Source organism: Podarcis melisellensis, assembly GCF_964234715.1.
Source record: "Podarcis melisellensis genome assembly, chromosome: 10".
Taxonomy (NCBI): Eukaryota; Metazoa; Chordata; class Lepidosauria; order Squamata; family Lacertidae; genus Podarcis; species Podarcis melisellensis.
Genome location: NC_138542.1, coordinates 17,524,487 through 17,541,225, shown reverse-complemented (window position 1 = coordinate 17,541,225; position 16,739 = coordinate 17,524,487). Strand labels below are relative to the sequence as shown.

Below are 16,739 nucleotides of genomic sequence, written 5' to 3'. Positions count from 1 at the left end.
GATGCTTGTGTATCAAAGGGTTAGATCACTCTCCGCTGCCTAAAACAAGGGGACATCTGATTCATTGCTGTTAATGGCTAAAACCTGTCTGGGAAATAGAAAATGAATTGCTTATAATGCATTATTTTTAGACTACGTCACAGTCCAATGCAATGAAAATTACATTGCACTGAATTACTTTTAGGCTCTTTATGTCATTGAATAAGTAAAAGCTTTCATTATACTCCCTGGCTTATTCAAACCACATCACTTTTGCTCTATTGATTAATATTAAATATTACAGTAATACAAATGCAGTCATCTGAACTCCTGCAGCTAACAGCGAAATAATTTCATAAACATTTGTTTTCATTGTTATCAATGCACTTTAGACAAATGAAAAAATATTGACCTGCTGTGCTATAAATCCAGACAGCCTCCTTTCATAGTCAGAATTCTTATTCAAAATAAAACCTCACTCCTGTAGCTATAAATCTGAATTAATCTAACTGTATTCCCAAGTTATCAGAGTTGTGTGGGTTGTTTTTTATATATACAGTTTCAGCCAGTGTCCACATGTTAAATAAATACAAAAAGTATGCCTAGATTTGCATGTCACTTACTGAATGTGCATGATTAGAATACCTTGAGTCTACATAGTGGATCTAAATTACATTGTGTTGAATAAGCACTCAGATGCACTACTGCATTTATCTTCAGCTGGTATGTTGTGACCTACAGGCAGGAAGTGTCACCTAGGCCACATTCACACTATACCTTTAAAGCTCTATGATATCCCTTTAAAAAGTCATGGTTCCTCCCAAAGAATTCTGGGAACTGTAGTTTGTTAAGGGTGCTGAGAGCTCAGGGAACTCCAAGAATTAATAGCTCTCCAAGAGGAAGCGGACTCTTCTGACAGCTCAACAGACTACAGCTCCCAGAATTCCTTGGGGGAAGAAGCTATGACTGTTTAAAGTGGTATCACAGTGCTTAAATTGTATGGTGCAAACATGACCCTGGAGTGTGTTGAACCAGTGGCAGACAAGCATTTTAAGTTTGTTTCAGAAAGGAGAAACAAAAGAGGAAGAGTATATAAGTGGGAGGAGAAAAAAACTCACAAAGAGATGTCCTAATCCAACAGCAAGCTTCTGTATTAGGAACCACAAGCATAAACCAGACACACATTCCGATGCACATGGGATCATGCATATAGCTGTGGTGTTTGCCTTGGTGCATGGCATTGCTTTCAATGAGATGTGGATTCAAATGCACAGAACCACTCTGGAGAAATCTACTCATGTGTAAATGCCCTTTTAGTAGTAGCAATGGACAACCAGCCTAGGATATTTTAGCAGTTTGAGTGAAAGGTGGGCCTTTTCCCCAAACAGATTACAGACTGTTGCTCTAATGCTAGAAAAGCCATTGCTCTGTATATGAACAAAGGAAGAAACTAAATGGTGTTCTGCTGGAAGGTAAGAGCAGGTGGCTTCTGCAAATCTTGCTCTCACTGGTTACTGTGGACTGCAATCCTCATTGCAGTTCAACGTCTACAAGTTGTGCTTGGTGTCCGTTGGACTTAGGCGTGTCTAGTGATGCGCAGGAATGGCCTCATCGTCCCATACGTGGCCAGAGTTAAGTTCATGCTCAGCATGCGATTCCATGTTGACAATAGAAAGAGTAGGGAGAAAGAAGAGGCTAATGGGACTAGTCATTATTCTTATTACAAGCTCATTACTTCTTACAGAAGTCGCCAGTGTCAGCTGTAGTGTACTTTATATTAATGAACTCTAAATAATGCATCGCAATGCTAGTTCCGTGCAAAGTACCGGGTTCATTTTGGTAAGAAGGCTGCAGGGAGTTTTGTTTATAGCGACTGCACTCCGATGAATACAAATAGGGAGTGTTTGGCCCTTGCACAACTTGACTTGAGAAAACTCTGCACTCCCTTATGAGGGCTGTTAAAGAGGATTTGTTTGCTCATGCCTGTATTACTTGATCCCCCTAGGATGCTGCAAATCAAGTCTCTCCTTTGCTGAAGTTCTTGAAGGAGAGGATGGGCAGACATCTCTCAAGGATGCTGCAGTTGCAGATCCTGCACTGAGCAGGGGTTGGACCAATGACCTCCGAGGTCCCTTCCAATTTGACAATTCTATTATTTATTAAAATTGTATACTGCCTTCCATTTGAAGACCACTTGGCAGATCACAGTGTAAAAATACAGGCTAAAAACACCCCCAAAAACCAACATAAAAAACCACAACAAACCATTAGCACCCTGGGACTGGGCAACCTGGGGGGGTGGATATGCTTAAGTGCTGCATATGCTTAAGACAGCCCTGTATGAGGTTGTGGCACTCACCTCGCTTTCAGGCTGAGGGAGCTGGCGTTTCTCCACAGACAGCTTTCTAGGTCATGTGGCCAGCATGACTAAACCACTTCTGGTGCAACGGAACACCGTGACAGAAACCAGAGCACACAGAAATGCCGTTTACCTTCCCGCCGCAGCGGTACCTATTTATCTACTTGCACTTTGATGTGCTTTCGAACTGCTAGGTTGGCAGGAGCTAGGACAGAGCAACAGGAGCTCACTCCGTCATGGGGATTCAAACCACCAACCTTCTGATCAGCAAGCCCAAGAGGCTCAGTGGTTTAGACCACAGCGCCACCCGCTCTCATGGAGAGGGCACATGAAGAAGGGCCTCAGAGGATGATCACAGTGTCTGAGTCAGTTCATATGAGGAGAGGCAGTCCTTGTGGTATTATGGTCCTGAGCAATCTAAGGTTTTATAGGTGAAAAACAGCTCTTTGAATTGGGCCAGGAAACCAATTGGCAGCCTGTGGAGTTGGGTCAGGATCGATGTAATATGCTCAAACCACCTTGCCCCAGCGAACAACCTGGCTGCCAAATTCTGCACCAGTTTCTGAACTGTCTTCAGAGGCAGCCCCACGTATAATGCGTAAGCAACCAAACCCACCTTATCCAACTCCAAACAGATATGATTTCATATCTTTACTCTGTAAGGTATCTGGCACACTACCTATGCTAAATGAAAGTAAGGTGGAGACAAGAGTTACAAACCACTTCACACACATTATTTTTGATTCCGTTTCAAAGCAAGGTCAAGCCTGTTTGGGCAACACAGTTCAGCGATCCATTTTGTTTCTATACAGAATACTGAAACTGGTCGTGTTCTGACAGCTGATCTCTACTGGTTAAAAAAAAAAGAATATTGGGGCATTAAAACAACAACAATAACACCATTGTATTGTCATTTTAAATGAGATGCATAGAAAAGGACATAAAATGTAAATGTTTTGTTTTAAGAACGCCATTGCCCAGCACATTCTTATTTTGCTATCTCTCAGGCAAAGGGATAATGGCTTAAAGGAGGAAAACATATGTAAAAATACAACAAAATCTCAATGTCTCAAATGATGCAAGGAGACACAACATTTGTCCCAGCTTGCGAGACAGTGTGTGTGTGTGTGTGTGCGCGCGCAAAGAAACCACGTGGGGAATACTAATAGTATTCAGAATAAGAAAATAATTCACATTACAATTGCCCAGATGAACTGAGACTTAATTCTTAAGTCACACTGATCTTCCTATAGAAAGAGCTATAGAAAGCCCTCTAGAAATTGGGCTGATTGCATAGCTGAGACATGAAAAATGTGAATAAACATGCTTTGAGCTTTTGATTATAATGTGGTGATACAGGGTTTGCTTGTTTTTCTAAAGATCTTGTTATATTTTATGTAAACTGCTTAGCAATCTCAATTAAGCAGTATATAATTTTTATTAATTAATAAACAAGTACAGCCGAGCATGGTGTGCTGGAATAAGCAAATCCTGAAAGACCGATTTAGTGGTGACGAAAAGCGTTTTTTTTAAAAAAATTAAATGTTCTGGGTGATTCAAGTATAATTCCATTGCAGTTCAAAAACTTTATAGATACAGAATTGGAAGAAAAAAACTGCAATGTCTTTGTGTATTGGAGGCACAATTTTTTAAATACAAACTCTTTCCATTCCCCCTCCAGGCACAACCTGTCAACACATCGATATAGGTAGCTGAACACACTTTAGCTCAGAGAATCTAGCGCACAATTGACACTACAGAAAGTACTTCTCAAAGCAACACAGACAACTTTTCTGCAAGAGTCGCAACAGAAAGCCTTGGTGTCCAAAGGAATACTGTAATGCCCCACAGAAATGCGGGACGATGTGAACAACTTAGGCTGAAAGACAAATACGCCGGTCAATCATGGACACTTAGACAACAAATCTACCCAAGCTCCTTAAATTAGTCCCCAAATACTGCTTGCTTCTGGGAGAGTATCATGGCAGTGGTAGCAGTGTTATCTGAGAGGATTCCAGTAACGCTACTCAGCCTGGATTTGTCATCTAAATATACACAGCAAGTGGGAATGGTTGATTTCCCTTCTCCAAGCTCTGCAAAGAGAGAGATGTGAATTATTCATCCTAACTACATAGTTCACCAATATTTTACCAGCTCTGCTGCTAAAAACTTGGTGAATGCCAAACGACATGTTATATGGGTGTCTCGATAGGTGTGAGTACTCCATATTTGATCAAAGCAACGCCACTAAACACAACATAAGAACATATTGTTGCATGCCACCCCAATCTCCAAGCGTTGAAAGATACCAGGGGTTCCAGGCGTGCTTACCCAGGGTCTGTGCTCTCTTTTGGGGGAAAGGAACAGTGGGGACTATGGTATCTTTATGATGTATAAAGATATATACACATATACAACCTGACTCTACGATGAAGGGGCTCCCAGCACTAACACTCCAAGAGGGTCTTGCTTCCCCCATAGCTGCAGCCCTGGATTCGAACAGACCTCAGCTTCCAGCTCACATGGCTTCTGTTGCTGCTACCCTTTTCCACGCTAAGCTCTTGGCTTTATCTGTAGGGAGAAGCCCCACTCACTGGGCGTCTCCTGCAGAGTTCCTTTGATCTTTGGTTGTCCTAATGGTGCATTAAAAGGTAAAGGTAAAGGGACCCCTGACCGGTCTGGTCATGACCAACGCTTGGGTTGCGGCGCTCATCTCGCTTTACTGGCCGAGGGAGCCGGCGTACACTTTCTGGGTCATGTGGCCAGCATGACTAAGCCGCTTCTGGCGAACCAGAGCAGTGCATGGAAATGCCATTTACCTTCCCGCCAGAGCAGTACCTATTTATCTACTTGCACTTTGACGTGCTTTTGAACTGCTAGGTTGGCAGGAGCAGGGCCGAGCAACAGGAGCTCACCCCGTCACGGGGATTCGAACTGCTGACCTTCTGATCGGCAAGTCCTAGGCTCTGTGGTTTAACCCACAGCACCACCCACGTCCCGAATGGGGCATTACCCCAGGCTAAATCACAAGAGCTTTTAAAACATGCTGATTCCAGGGGGTTAGAGAGGTGTCTAGCACACAGCTTAATACACACGGGTCAAGCAATTTCCTGGTTTTAACTCCCCAAACATTTATTAGATTCTGACACTTGTTCAATCCGGAGATCATAGCAGTCTGCCACTCACAAACATAACAAGAGCTCTGCTAGATCAGGCTAAAAGCCAGACTTATCCAGCACTTTGTTCTCCCAGTGGCCAACCAGATGCATTTGGAAAACATGCAAGCAGGAGATGAGTGCAACAGAGGATGAGGAGAGGATGCTTAACCTTTTCCACATATCTAAATTCCTTGTCTAAATTGCTACCTGAGTGCTTTTATCCTGGCAGAGGGGGAAACAGAAGTATCCCTTTTTCCTCCCTGTGGTACTGCCAACAACTCTTGAAGTGGGAACAGTGGCGTAGCGTGGGTTGTCAGCACCCGGGGCAAGGCAAGTAATTTGTGCCCCCTAACCCGTGGATTTGCGCCCCCTAACCCTAACCCCCAGATGTTGCGGCCGGTGCGGCTGGCCCCCCCTGCACCCCCCACGCTACGCCACTGAGTGGGAAGGGGATTTTGATTAGGTAAATCATGGTACAGGGGAAAGGGTTGCTTTTGGGAGCAATGAGACACCCAATGTCATGAAAAGCTGTTCGGGGGGGGGTCTAAGAAAGCTGTTCTGGACAAATGGTGGCAACAGGTTTTTGTGGACAGCAGTGGTTGTTGCTGAACGCTGCTGCTAACAGGCTGGAAAACTGTCAGCAGGAAGTGTGGGACACTTTCAGCAGTGAATGTAGCAAACCTTACATCTCTTGGCTACATTAAGAATTTTGGCTGTTGCTACATCTAAGGAAATTTAGTCCCTGTGATCTAATGCTTGAAGTCAGCCAGGGTGTGTATTGCAGGTACAGTTAACTTACTATTACCAATCTCTCCATATCCTTTCTTCACACTGTGCTTATAACATCACCCCCCCCCCAAAAAAAAATTACAGATCTCCAGACATTGCAGCCTTTCTTCCTGGGGAACATATTCCAGCCCCTTCGCAATTGTTTTGGGTGCCATTTACTGCCCTGTTTGAGGTGCCACTTGGAAAAAGTATCCAGAGTTGTGTCCAGAAGACACCCGCTTATTTCAGTGGCTCAGCTCTAAGCCTGACCAAGTCTGAGAATTCAACTGCTGGCTAATACAGTTTCGTACCTCTGCACACACAACAATAAAAGGCAAATGATAAGTTATTGGCAAGATCCAGTCCTGGGACTAGCAGAAGGCACAACTTATCATTACAGGACCAGGTCTTTCTCAAAACCATCCTCAAAACCATAACGATTTGCAAGGCCAAACTCTCCCTCGCTCAGCAAACTCCTTATAACTTTCCCCCAAAGTGAGTAAACATTAGAAGCTTCCTAATGGCAAGAGTTATGTGATAGCAGGAAAGACTGACTTGGGAGGTGGTGGGCTCTGTTTTGCTGGAGATAATGAAGGAGAGAGGTTAGACAGCGGTAGTTCAGGGTTTCAGTAGTTGTACCCTGTTTTTTAGATCCAGCACTAGGCTGGGAGCAAGACTAAATAGATGTGTTTCTTCGTGGTCCTAATCAAAAACCTGGCGCCATGCTGACAGCTGAGAGTGTGATCTGGGAAGCCCCCAATTCACGTATCAGCTGCCATCCATTTAGTGGGTGACTGGAGGCAAATCACTGTCTCTAAGCCCCCGCTGACAATGCATTGAGAATTTAACTATCCTACATAATTCTTGTAAGGAGTGCTAAAAGCAGTGTAAATGCTAACAGCCACTCTTACCAGCATCAGTTCTAGAACATGCTTTCCATTGGGGGGAAAAACTCTTAAAATGCATCCACAGTATTTCAAATAAGCCTATTCCAACACTATCTGGGAAAATCAGCTCCTCACTGAACACAGCTGCATTCTCTTTTAAAATATTTCACACTGATCCTCCGCCCCTCTGGTTTTTGTTAAATTAAAGACAACCACATTCTGATGCCAGAAAAGGGGAGAAATCTTCCCAACGAGTTGAGAAACTGGGGTACAGAGAGAGAGAGCTACAATGCTCCTCTCTGTGCTTCACTGATCCTTCAACTGCAGCATCTTCCCATCCCCGGCCTCCTTTGTGAAATGCAAGCAGACTTTCCAAATCAGCCTGGAGGAGGCAATGCTCTGGCCAACAGATTGCTGCAGCTCCAGTTTATCGGAAGTTCCTGTTCTGCATCAGTGACCCAAAATACTCCGATCGGAAGAGTGGAGAACAAACGTGAAAAACAGAGGAGGAGTTTCCTCGCGCTGGCTGTCATAAATGCATTTGTCAGAGAAACGTGAAAGAGGGGGAATGGAACAGGGCACATATCTAACCTCAGGAGGCTGGGCCTCCTTTCACCTAACGCACTGGAGATGCTGGAGATCTGTTCGTCCAAAAGTGAACATTAATGCCCTAATGCTGCCAAGGTCACTGTCTGATCAGGATACTGCCTGTCTGGCTGCCAATTTCACCCAGCAAAAGCTGCCAAAGAGCAGCTTTCGCTGGCTCTGCCAACTCTCCATATATTTGGCTGAATCAAACATTGCCTGCCATTGTATTCCAGCTCCCCTTCCTCTCACCTCTCAGAGTCAGTTTCATCCCAAACAATCGGCCACACTTTCATTCCCGGCACTTATACTCATCTTCCATTCATATTTGCAGTGTATTCTAAATGTAGCCATTTGTTGCAGGGGATCAAGGTAAGTTCCCCTGACATCTATGGAGTGTCCTTCCAAGCAAACAGCTTTAAGACTGGGAGGCCCAGAAGTTCAATCAGCAAGCAGGATTTCACCACTTTGTTCCATTAAAAAAATCCCACAAAAACCTGCTGCTACCTGGATAGTAAATGCACTCAGGCGGGTGCCCTCTGTTGACGGCTGAGTTCTGTTTGTTTTTTTTTACTTGTCCCCATACAATTTCCTTCTGCACCTAAGGAATTTCAACCCTAATTGGAAGACTGCCAAGGGGAGGTGGAGTATTTTGCCGCCAAAGGGTGAGCAGCAACCCTTCCGCTATCTCTCATTGCAGTTCAGTCTTTTGTAGATTCTGAAACGTTAGAATGAAATGGCTTCATTCGTTCTCTTAAAAAAGCAGGTTCACAAGGCATGTAGCGTTCGAGTCTTCCCCAATGTCCTGTGTGTGCATATGTGCTCAGATGCAACTGCCACAGCCCTGTCTCCTTAAAAAGAAAGGAAGAACTGCAATTGCTTCCCTCTGCATAGAAATCCCTCTGTGCAAATGTAACATCCTTTTTAGTGAGGAATTTCAACCCCCAAGCTTGCTTGTAATGGCAAATGTCAGTGTGCTGGCTTGGCCTTACTGCTCTCCTAAATCCATAATTGCTCTTGATAGTTTGAAATGGTTATTGGGGGCATGTGTTTTCAATGTGATCCATTTACCTACTTGTCTTTAAAATACCTGCCTTAAAAAAAAAAAAGGACAGATTAGACATCTCCAAAAGGGATGAGATTCCATTAGCAGACATCTCATATTCTTTTCTATAAATAGCTTTTTTTCTTTCTTTCTTTTTTGGAGAGACATCAAGAGAGCTTCCTCTGTTCCCCCCTCCTCTGAAATACAAGTCTGGGGAATCAATTGGTGAGGGCTCCCAGGGGCTCTTGTCATGTCCTGCACAATCTGACAGCTAGGATACGCCCCCCCCCCGCCAGCTTACAATTTACACGAAGAGGCACACGGGTCAATCCTGAGCGATTTTACCAGCTTGAAGAAGCCTCAAGGGACCTCTCTCCCCCCCTCTCTCTCCACAGTAGGGTGGGCTTGCTGATCTCCAAGAGCCTTAAAAGCTCCACTTCCTTTCTCCGGGCGGCGGTGAGGTGGGGGGGTGGAGGTTCAAGGAGGAAGTGGATCAAGCTGCTTAAATTTAAATCCTGAGATCAGAGGAAGAAATCGCGCTGGGAGGACTTTCGCCAAGCTCCGCTTTGCATAGCTTTCAAAGGAAAGTTCGGGGGCAGCCCCCAAGTGCTCCCGCGCCCCCTAGGAATGGTTCATAACTCCGGATTAAACCCAGGGGAACAGGCTCGTTTAAAAAAGCAAATAATAAAAAAAAGTCTTCAGGACTAAAAGCCATATGCAATTTTTTAAAAAATCAGCTGATGGTGGTGAGGAGCCATAAATAAAAAGGGGGTCGAACCTGGTTTGTAAGCTCTGTGTGTGTGTGTTCGGATTTCATCCTTGCACCAGGCACAAGACGCCTATTTGATCACTGCCCCTTCACGCTGCCAATTCCGTTCCCAGCTCCCCATCAGGTGTCTTTCCAGATCCGAAAGCTCCACCAAGTGCTACAGAAACAAACCCCGGCAGCTCCCCTGGCCAGCAAGTCGGATTTCTCTCAACACCCCCCACCCAAAAACCCCCCCCACACAACTTGCATTCACGCATCACTCTTCTTCCTGCCCCTCCTGGATTGCACCCCTCCCATTTCCCTTGATATCATTCCTCTCATCCTCCCCTCCCACATACACACTGCATTCAGCCTAATAGATAATAATAAATAATAGTAATAGTAATAATAAAGCTACCTCGATTCCCCCAATCGCTCGGCAAGACTTGCAGCTCCATCGCGCGGGGAGCGGCGGGGGTCAGTGGTGGAATTAATAGACGGCGGCGGCGGCGCCCGAGTAGGGAGAGAGGATTAGGTAATTTCAGCCCGCCAGCCTCTCTCTCCAAGCGACTCCCCGCCCCCTCGGCCCACTCCCCGCCCCCCGCGGGAGATCCGGCGATCCCGGCAGGGCTGCAAAGCGCCGGGGCAGCGGTGCCAGCCTCCTCCATCGCCGCGCCCTCGAACTTCTCGGGAAGGAGCCGGAGGGAGACTCCGGGGCTTCCGGGGCGCCTCGGCCCCGGGTGGCTTTTGGCAGAGCGATCAAAGCAGCCGGGGATCCAGTCCCCTGGCTCCCAACTCCGGGTCAACTTGATGCATGCGCTCCCGTCGCGAAGTTGCAGACGGGGTAGGGTGCGGGGTCCCGGCTCGCTCACTCACCCGGGCTGGAGAGGAGCCCTCGGGGCGCCTTCTTGCGGCTCCATTTGCGCGCACGTTGCCTGGCTTTTCCGAGGAGGGGGAAGCAAAAGCGAGCGAGCGAGGAGCTGCACTTGTAGCTGTTCTTGGTGCTGAAAGAAAGGAGGAGGCAGCGATTCCCGAGCCTCTTACATGTGAATCACAAAATACTCCCACTGGCAGCAGCTATTGGTCTGTCTCTCAACTCCCCTCCTAATCCACCTCTTATCAGACGTTCAGCCTGGCCACGGGCAAAAGGAAAAGAGGTGGCGGCGAGGAGATAGTCGGGGAAGCTCCGACGCTCTCACAACACCCCCACCTCCCCCACCGCAGCCCAGCCCAATCCCGGCCAATTCTGCTCCCCGCCTCTTCTCTCTCTCGCACACACACACTCGGGGGGTAGTTTTCGAGCGCCCAAACCGAAGTCACTCCTGAAATGCCGCAGCCTTCCCAACACAACGAAAAGCTCCCAGAGCCGGTTGCATCGGAGAATCCTTCCTCTTTCTTCCGCGCTCTCTCCGCCCCCAATTTTTTTTTAAAAAAATGTGGATCGGAAAGATCACAGCAGGATCTACTCTCTCCCCCCCCCTTTCCCCTGCAAAGCTTTCCTGCGCACACGCTTTCTCTCTCCCGACCCCCCCCCCGCTACCCCCCCTTAATCTGGCACCACAAACGCTCAGGACGAGAACTGTTTCCACCAGGTTTTATTGGAAAGGAAGAGCCAGTTTAGGGCTCGGTAGCGGAGGTGGGGGCTAATCAGCAATGTGTGGGTATGAACTGCGGCTTCTCTTGAATGAAGGCGAGTCAGCCAAGGGAAGCGGGGCGGGAGGAGCAAGCGAGCCTCCCTTTCCCCGAGTTGTGTGTCTATGTGTGAGCGCGCGCGCGAGTGCACTCATTAAGCGACGCGCGTCGCTAGCGCTCCAGGCGTCACGCCGCGCCCAGGTCTTAAGCAGCCCCTTCTAGAACTCGCTCGGGGCTCTTCCGACGGGGGAAGCCCGACGGCGGACGCAGGCTGCCCGTCAAACTTTGCAAGGCCTCCTTTTCGCTGCCTGGAGTTGCCTCCGGCTGGCTGTCCAAGCCCAACCGTCCGAGGAAGGGGCGCTCGTCTCCCAACGCCGCGCGTCGGAGCCTTCTGCTCCGATGGCGCCCCCTCTCGTCGGAAGACAGCCGCCGGGTCGCCTCTTCCTCATGAATCGGATGTTTCCCTCTCTGGTCTCTCTGGAAAGCGGCCCTGGAGGGAATCCGCCGCCGCGTCCGTTTCCCATGGTTCCCGATGCGCTGCACTTCCCTCGCCCCTTCTGGGTGCATTGCTGCCTTGGTGAACAGGTTCCATCTGCAGGCATCTGCTTGCAACTGCAGGCTCGCCCAGGTTGCCCGGGCAGGATTTTTTTTCCCCCACCACTCTCTCGCTTCGGGTGACAGGATGAGTCACCGACGACGTCGTCCTGTCGCAACTAGAGCGGCGACGCAAGCGGGAGGGAGCGAGAGAAGACGGAGAGGGCGAAGGAGGCGCCCTGCGTTGGAGACTGGAGAGGAAAGGAGAAGGACGCGGCAGGTGCGGCGAGGTAGGAAGGAGCGTGGCCGGAGTCTGGACCGTCCAGGGTTACGGGGACCTCGCGGAACAGCTGGAGAGGGGAGTCCAGAACCTGCCACTCGCAGCTTTTATTACTCGGGGCAGCGATCAATCGGTTGATTTTAAAGCTGTGGATTAAAAGCCCTCCTCCCCTCCCGTCGCTCAGTGATTATTTTCTGCACAAATGCTTGCTAAACCCACAAGTTTACAGCAGCCACCTTCAAGGAGGCATTCCTCGCACCTCCGCCTCGAATTCCTCTGGTAAGAAGCTACCATCCTGGGTCTCATCCTGGAAAAGGTTCTCCCCACCCCACCCCCGAAGAACTATTGTTTTGTTTTTAGCTGCGCGTTTCTGCAGATTTGGGCTGCGTAGCCACACGATTCTTTTCCAGAATCAATGGAGACCGCGTTGTCGATACACGATCAACGTTTCCTGAAGTTAGGTCGCCAGCCGTTTTGGGGACTACAACTCCCATCATTCCTAGCCAGCAGGTCCAGTAATCAGGAACGGTGGGAATTGTAGTCCCAATTTAGCCGGAGACCCAAGTTTGAAAAACACTGTTTTTTCCAAGTCTACTGTATATACGATTTGCCCCTGAAAAGTGCTTCTTGTGAAAGTGGTTTCGCTCTGAAAATGAAAGCTTATCGCAGGTCCATTCTGCATGGCCCCGCAGTGTGTCCATTTGAAAACTGTTGAAAACTCAGGACCAAACCTGAGTTCAAACTCACGTCAGACAAAAACCTACTCTTGACTCTCCCTTCCCTTGCTAAGTTATGTTCATGTTAGCAACCTAATTTAGAAGTGGGCAGGCAGAGAGAAGCCTTTTCGCTGCTGCTATTGTTAAACAATTTGGGGGGGGGGGTCAGTCAGCTGTTAAACAATTCTTGCTGATCCCTTAGAAGTCTGCCAAGAGATCTATCTAAGCCTACTATAGTATACACAAATTTAATATACTGTGGTCACTTCTACAGCATACATGTAGAGCACATGCCTTCCCCCAAAGTATTCTGGAAACAGTAGTTTACCGCTGATGGAACTACAGTTCCCAGCACTATGGTTCCCATGGTTTTGTTGGGGGTTTTTTTTTGAGGAAGCCATGTGCTGTAAATGTGACCTTTGGCTGACAGCCAGTACAGCAAATGAGATAGCAAAAAATGAGGGGTACTACTACGCCTTGGTGTCTCTGAATACACTCTCTGCATTTATTCAAGTGCCAACTTGAATAAATTAGGGAGAGCAGGTAAGCTCCACCCACATAATCAATCACATGGTGCAGCACACAGACACCATCAATGGCAATGTCCATCAACTTGAGGAGGTGGTCCCCTCAAATATTTTATTGGGGGGAGCAAAGGGACCTCAGCCCTTAGGAGCTGGCTGCTATGACTGCATGCCTGTGTTGAGCATAAACTCATAGCATGGCCTTGGGTATTTAAGACAGTAAAACACTTGATTACCAGCTTGGGTAGCCCTAGATTTGTTGGAAAATGGGGCTCTTAAATTATACAGTGGTACCTCGGGTTACAGACGCTTCAGGTTACAGGCGCTTCAGGTTACAGACTCCACTAACCCAGAAATAGTACCTCAGGTTAAGAACTTTGCTTCAGGATGAGAACAGAAATCATGCTCCGGCAGCACGGTAGCATCAGGAGGCCCCATTAGCTAAAGTGGGACCTCAGGTTAAGAACAGTTTCAGGTTAAGAACGGGCCTCCAGAACAAATTAAGTTCTTAACCAGAGGTACCACTATAATGTTAAAGAAAGGGTTAGCATTTAACTGCTAACATGAAGAAACCCTCTACCACACATGCACAGATGAACAGAAAGGGCCATGGCACCCTGGGGGAAATGCCCTAAAAATCTGGGATTCTGGACGGAAGTCTTCCCCATTCATGTCTAGTTCTCCCATCAGTTACCTTGTTAATCTTGCACAGCCATGGCTTGCTCTATGCAAGCAGAGGTGCAGTAGCAACCTTCAATGGGTCCCTCAAGCCCGCCATTCTTATTACAGCCCATTTTATAACAATCATGAGATCATTTACAAGAGCACACTGCACATTCCAAAAGTGTAATCTGCATCTAGCTTGACGATGATGCCCTAATTAAGCACCTTTCCCATAAACCAGTTTTACAGGCCGAGATGTGCTTTACTCAGTTCTGAAATGGAATTAGAGGCAACATGGGATGCCTTGACTGTGCTAGGAAATTCCAAATGGTTGGCCAAAAGAACATGGCCTGATGCAGAGATTGTCACCAGTCATGTCCACATCTAGCCTACTGTGAAACTTGCCACCACAAGGAGAGGGCTTAGTCTTAAAGGTAAAGGTAACCCACAGCGCGACCCAGATGTCTTTAAATGTGATTAGACAAATGGGGCAGACACACTTGGAATACCAGTTGATGGTAGAAGGGGACAAGCAACACCGGAGGAGCCTTTATCCGTTTTATTCTTTGTTTACCTCATCTTTCCTCCAAGGAGCTCAAAATGGCATACATTTGATCTTCTCCCCTCATTTTAATCCTCACAGCATCCCTGTGAGGTGAGGGAGAGAATGGCTGAAGTTCTCTCAGGAGGTTTTGGGAATGAGTGGTGGCAATTGGAACTTGGGTCTCTCCAGTGCTAGTCAAACACTCTGTCCCTGTTGCCTTTATGTCCTGCTGTGGACTAACCACAGCAATTCAAAGTGCTGGTTTTGGCCTATAAAGCCTTAAACCTGCTCAGGACCGCATTACCTCAAGGACCACCTTTCTCCATATGAACTGACCTGGACCTGCTGAGGCCCTTCTTCATGCACCTCCTCCATGAGAGGCCCAAAATGTGGTAACACAAGAACCAGCCTTTTCTTTGTGGTGGCTCCCTGTTTGTGGAAGGCTCACAACAGAGATGTTTGACTGGCGTCCTCAGCCTACACCTTTAGGCACCAGGCGAAAACATTCTTCTTCAACCAGACCTTTAGGGGATGAACATCTGATACCCTATTAAACGTGTCATTGGGTGGGGGGGAATAGCTAGGGCATCACAGTCAGATGGGCAGGTTACAAGTAATTATTATTATTATTATTGAGGGGGTGTTCTTTTTATTACGGTTTTTATCTTGTATTTTTTATGTTGTGAACCGCCCTGAAATAAACGTGTGAAAGGCACTACTGTATACAAATTTAATAAATAAAAATAATAAATAAATCACCAGTTTTGGATGGCCACGGGTGCAAACAGAATGCTGAGTGAAAATGCCCCCATATACAGCAGGGCTATTTTCTTATTACCGTATTTTTCGCTCTATAAGACGTACCAGACGATAAGACGCACCTAGTTTTTGGAGGAGGAAAACAAGAAAAAAATATATTCTGAATCTCAGAAGCCAGAACAGCAAGAGGGATTGCTGCGCAGCAAAAGCAGCGATCCCTCTTCCTGTTCTGGCTTCTGGGATAGCTGCGCAGCCTGCATTCACTTCATAAGACGCACACACATTTCCCCTTACTTTTTAGGAGGGAAAAAGTGAGTCATATAGAGCAAAAAATAAGGTACTTTTGTGTCCCGACAATTTTTCAAGTTCCAAACGACAGCAGGGCAAAAGACATGAGTGTGTATATGCTTTACCTTCACAGCACCTTTATCTTCTCACTTGCACTATCTCTGCAGCTTTCTTATGGAACCTGGAAGCGTAGATTTGATCCAAGGTGGGAAGAGTGCACCCAATTATTCTCTCTGCAGCCTTTACAACCCTGGACAACATTGTTTTTCCCCCGACCGTGCAGCTCCCAAACCACACACACACAGACCATAAGTTAATACACTCTCAACAGTCCAATGGGTAAAATGCCACCAACAGGTCCTTTGAGAGATTATTTTTTCGGAGGATGGGATGCCAGGGATCTGTGACGGCATCTGCGTAGTCAATGACTTCAAAGCTCCAGGCACAGATAAGCAGCTGAAGGATACAGGGCACACACATTTCAAAGTGGCATCTGACCACATCTCCATCATTGCCAAAGCCACATCAGGTCTCAACTTAAATACAACTTGAAATATCTCTTTGACGCAACAATGAGGACATTAAGCATATGTTCCACCATGTGCTTCAAATCTGTAAGAATGACCCAGTCCAGAGTGCAACATGATGGCTAGAAGAAGCTGGATTTAGAGCAAAAGGCATACGCTAGTGATGGATCTGAAATCATGGTAGCTTTACTAATAATAATAAAGGTAAAGGTACCCCTGACCATTAGGTCCAGTCGTGGCCGACTCTGGGGCTGTGGCGCTCATCTCGCTTTAGTGGCCAAGGGAGCCGGCATACAGCTTCTGGGTCATGTGGCCAGCATGACTAAGCCGCTTCTGGCGAACCAGAGCAGCGCACGGAAACGCCATTTACCTTCCCGCCGGAGCAGTACCTATTTATCTACTTGCACTTTGATGTGCCTTTGAACTGCTAGGTTGGCAGGAGCAGGGACCGAGCAATCAGGGAACTGCCAGAAGGTCCTCGGAGCTGGATCTCAATGTTTGGGCTCAATGATGGGGCTGGAGATGCTCCTTTAGAATTATCTATAATTTAGAATTGTCTATAATAATAAAAGGCTTGTATACTAGTGGCCAAAATTGTGGAAACCTTTTGGGAAAAGTTTACCGTATTTCCAAGGTTTGATTGGCTCTCTGAACGCTCATGCTCATTGGCTACATTCACATGAAGGGAAGCTACTGCATATCAATCTAAGCAAGTTGTGCTTCCTTTTTCTGGTTATTTGGCT

General features: G+C 47.1%; 1 protein-coding gene across 4 annotated transcripts in view; it reads right to left on the bottom strand.

Moving 5' to 3' along the window:
- Positions 1–10,918, bottom strand: part of GRM8 (glutamate metabotropic receptor 8) — a 540,291-nt gene extending 529,373 nt beyond the window's left edge. For 3 of the 4 annotated variants that reach the window (XM_081928839.1, XM_081928841.1, XM_081928842.1), the window contains exon 1: positions 10,406–10,918. The gene's annotated coding sequence lies outside the window, so the exon portion shown is untranslated. Of the gene's footprint in view, positions 1–9,947; positions 10,083–10,405 lie in introns of those variants that run through there. The other variant, XM_081928840.1, reaches the window with a different exon arrangement.
- Between the last annotated feature and the right edge of the window lie 5,821 nt (positions 10,919–16,739).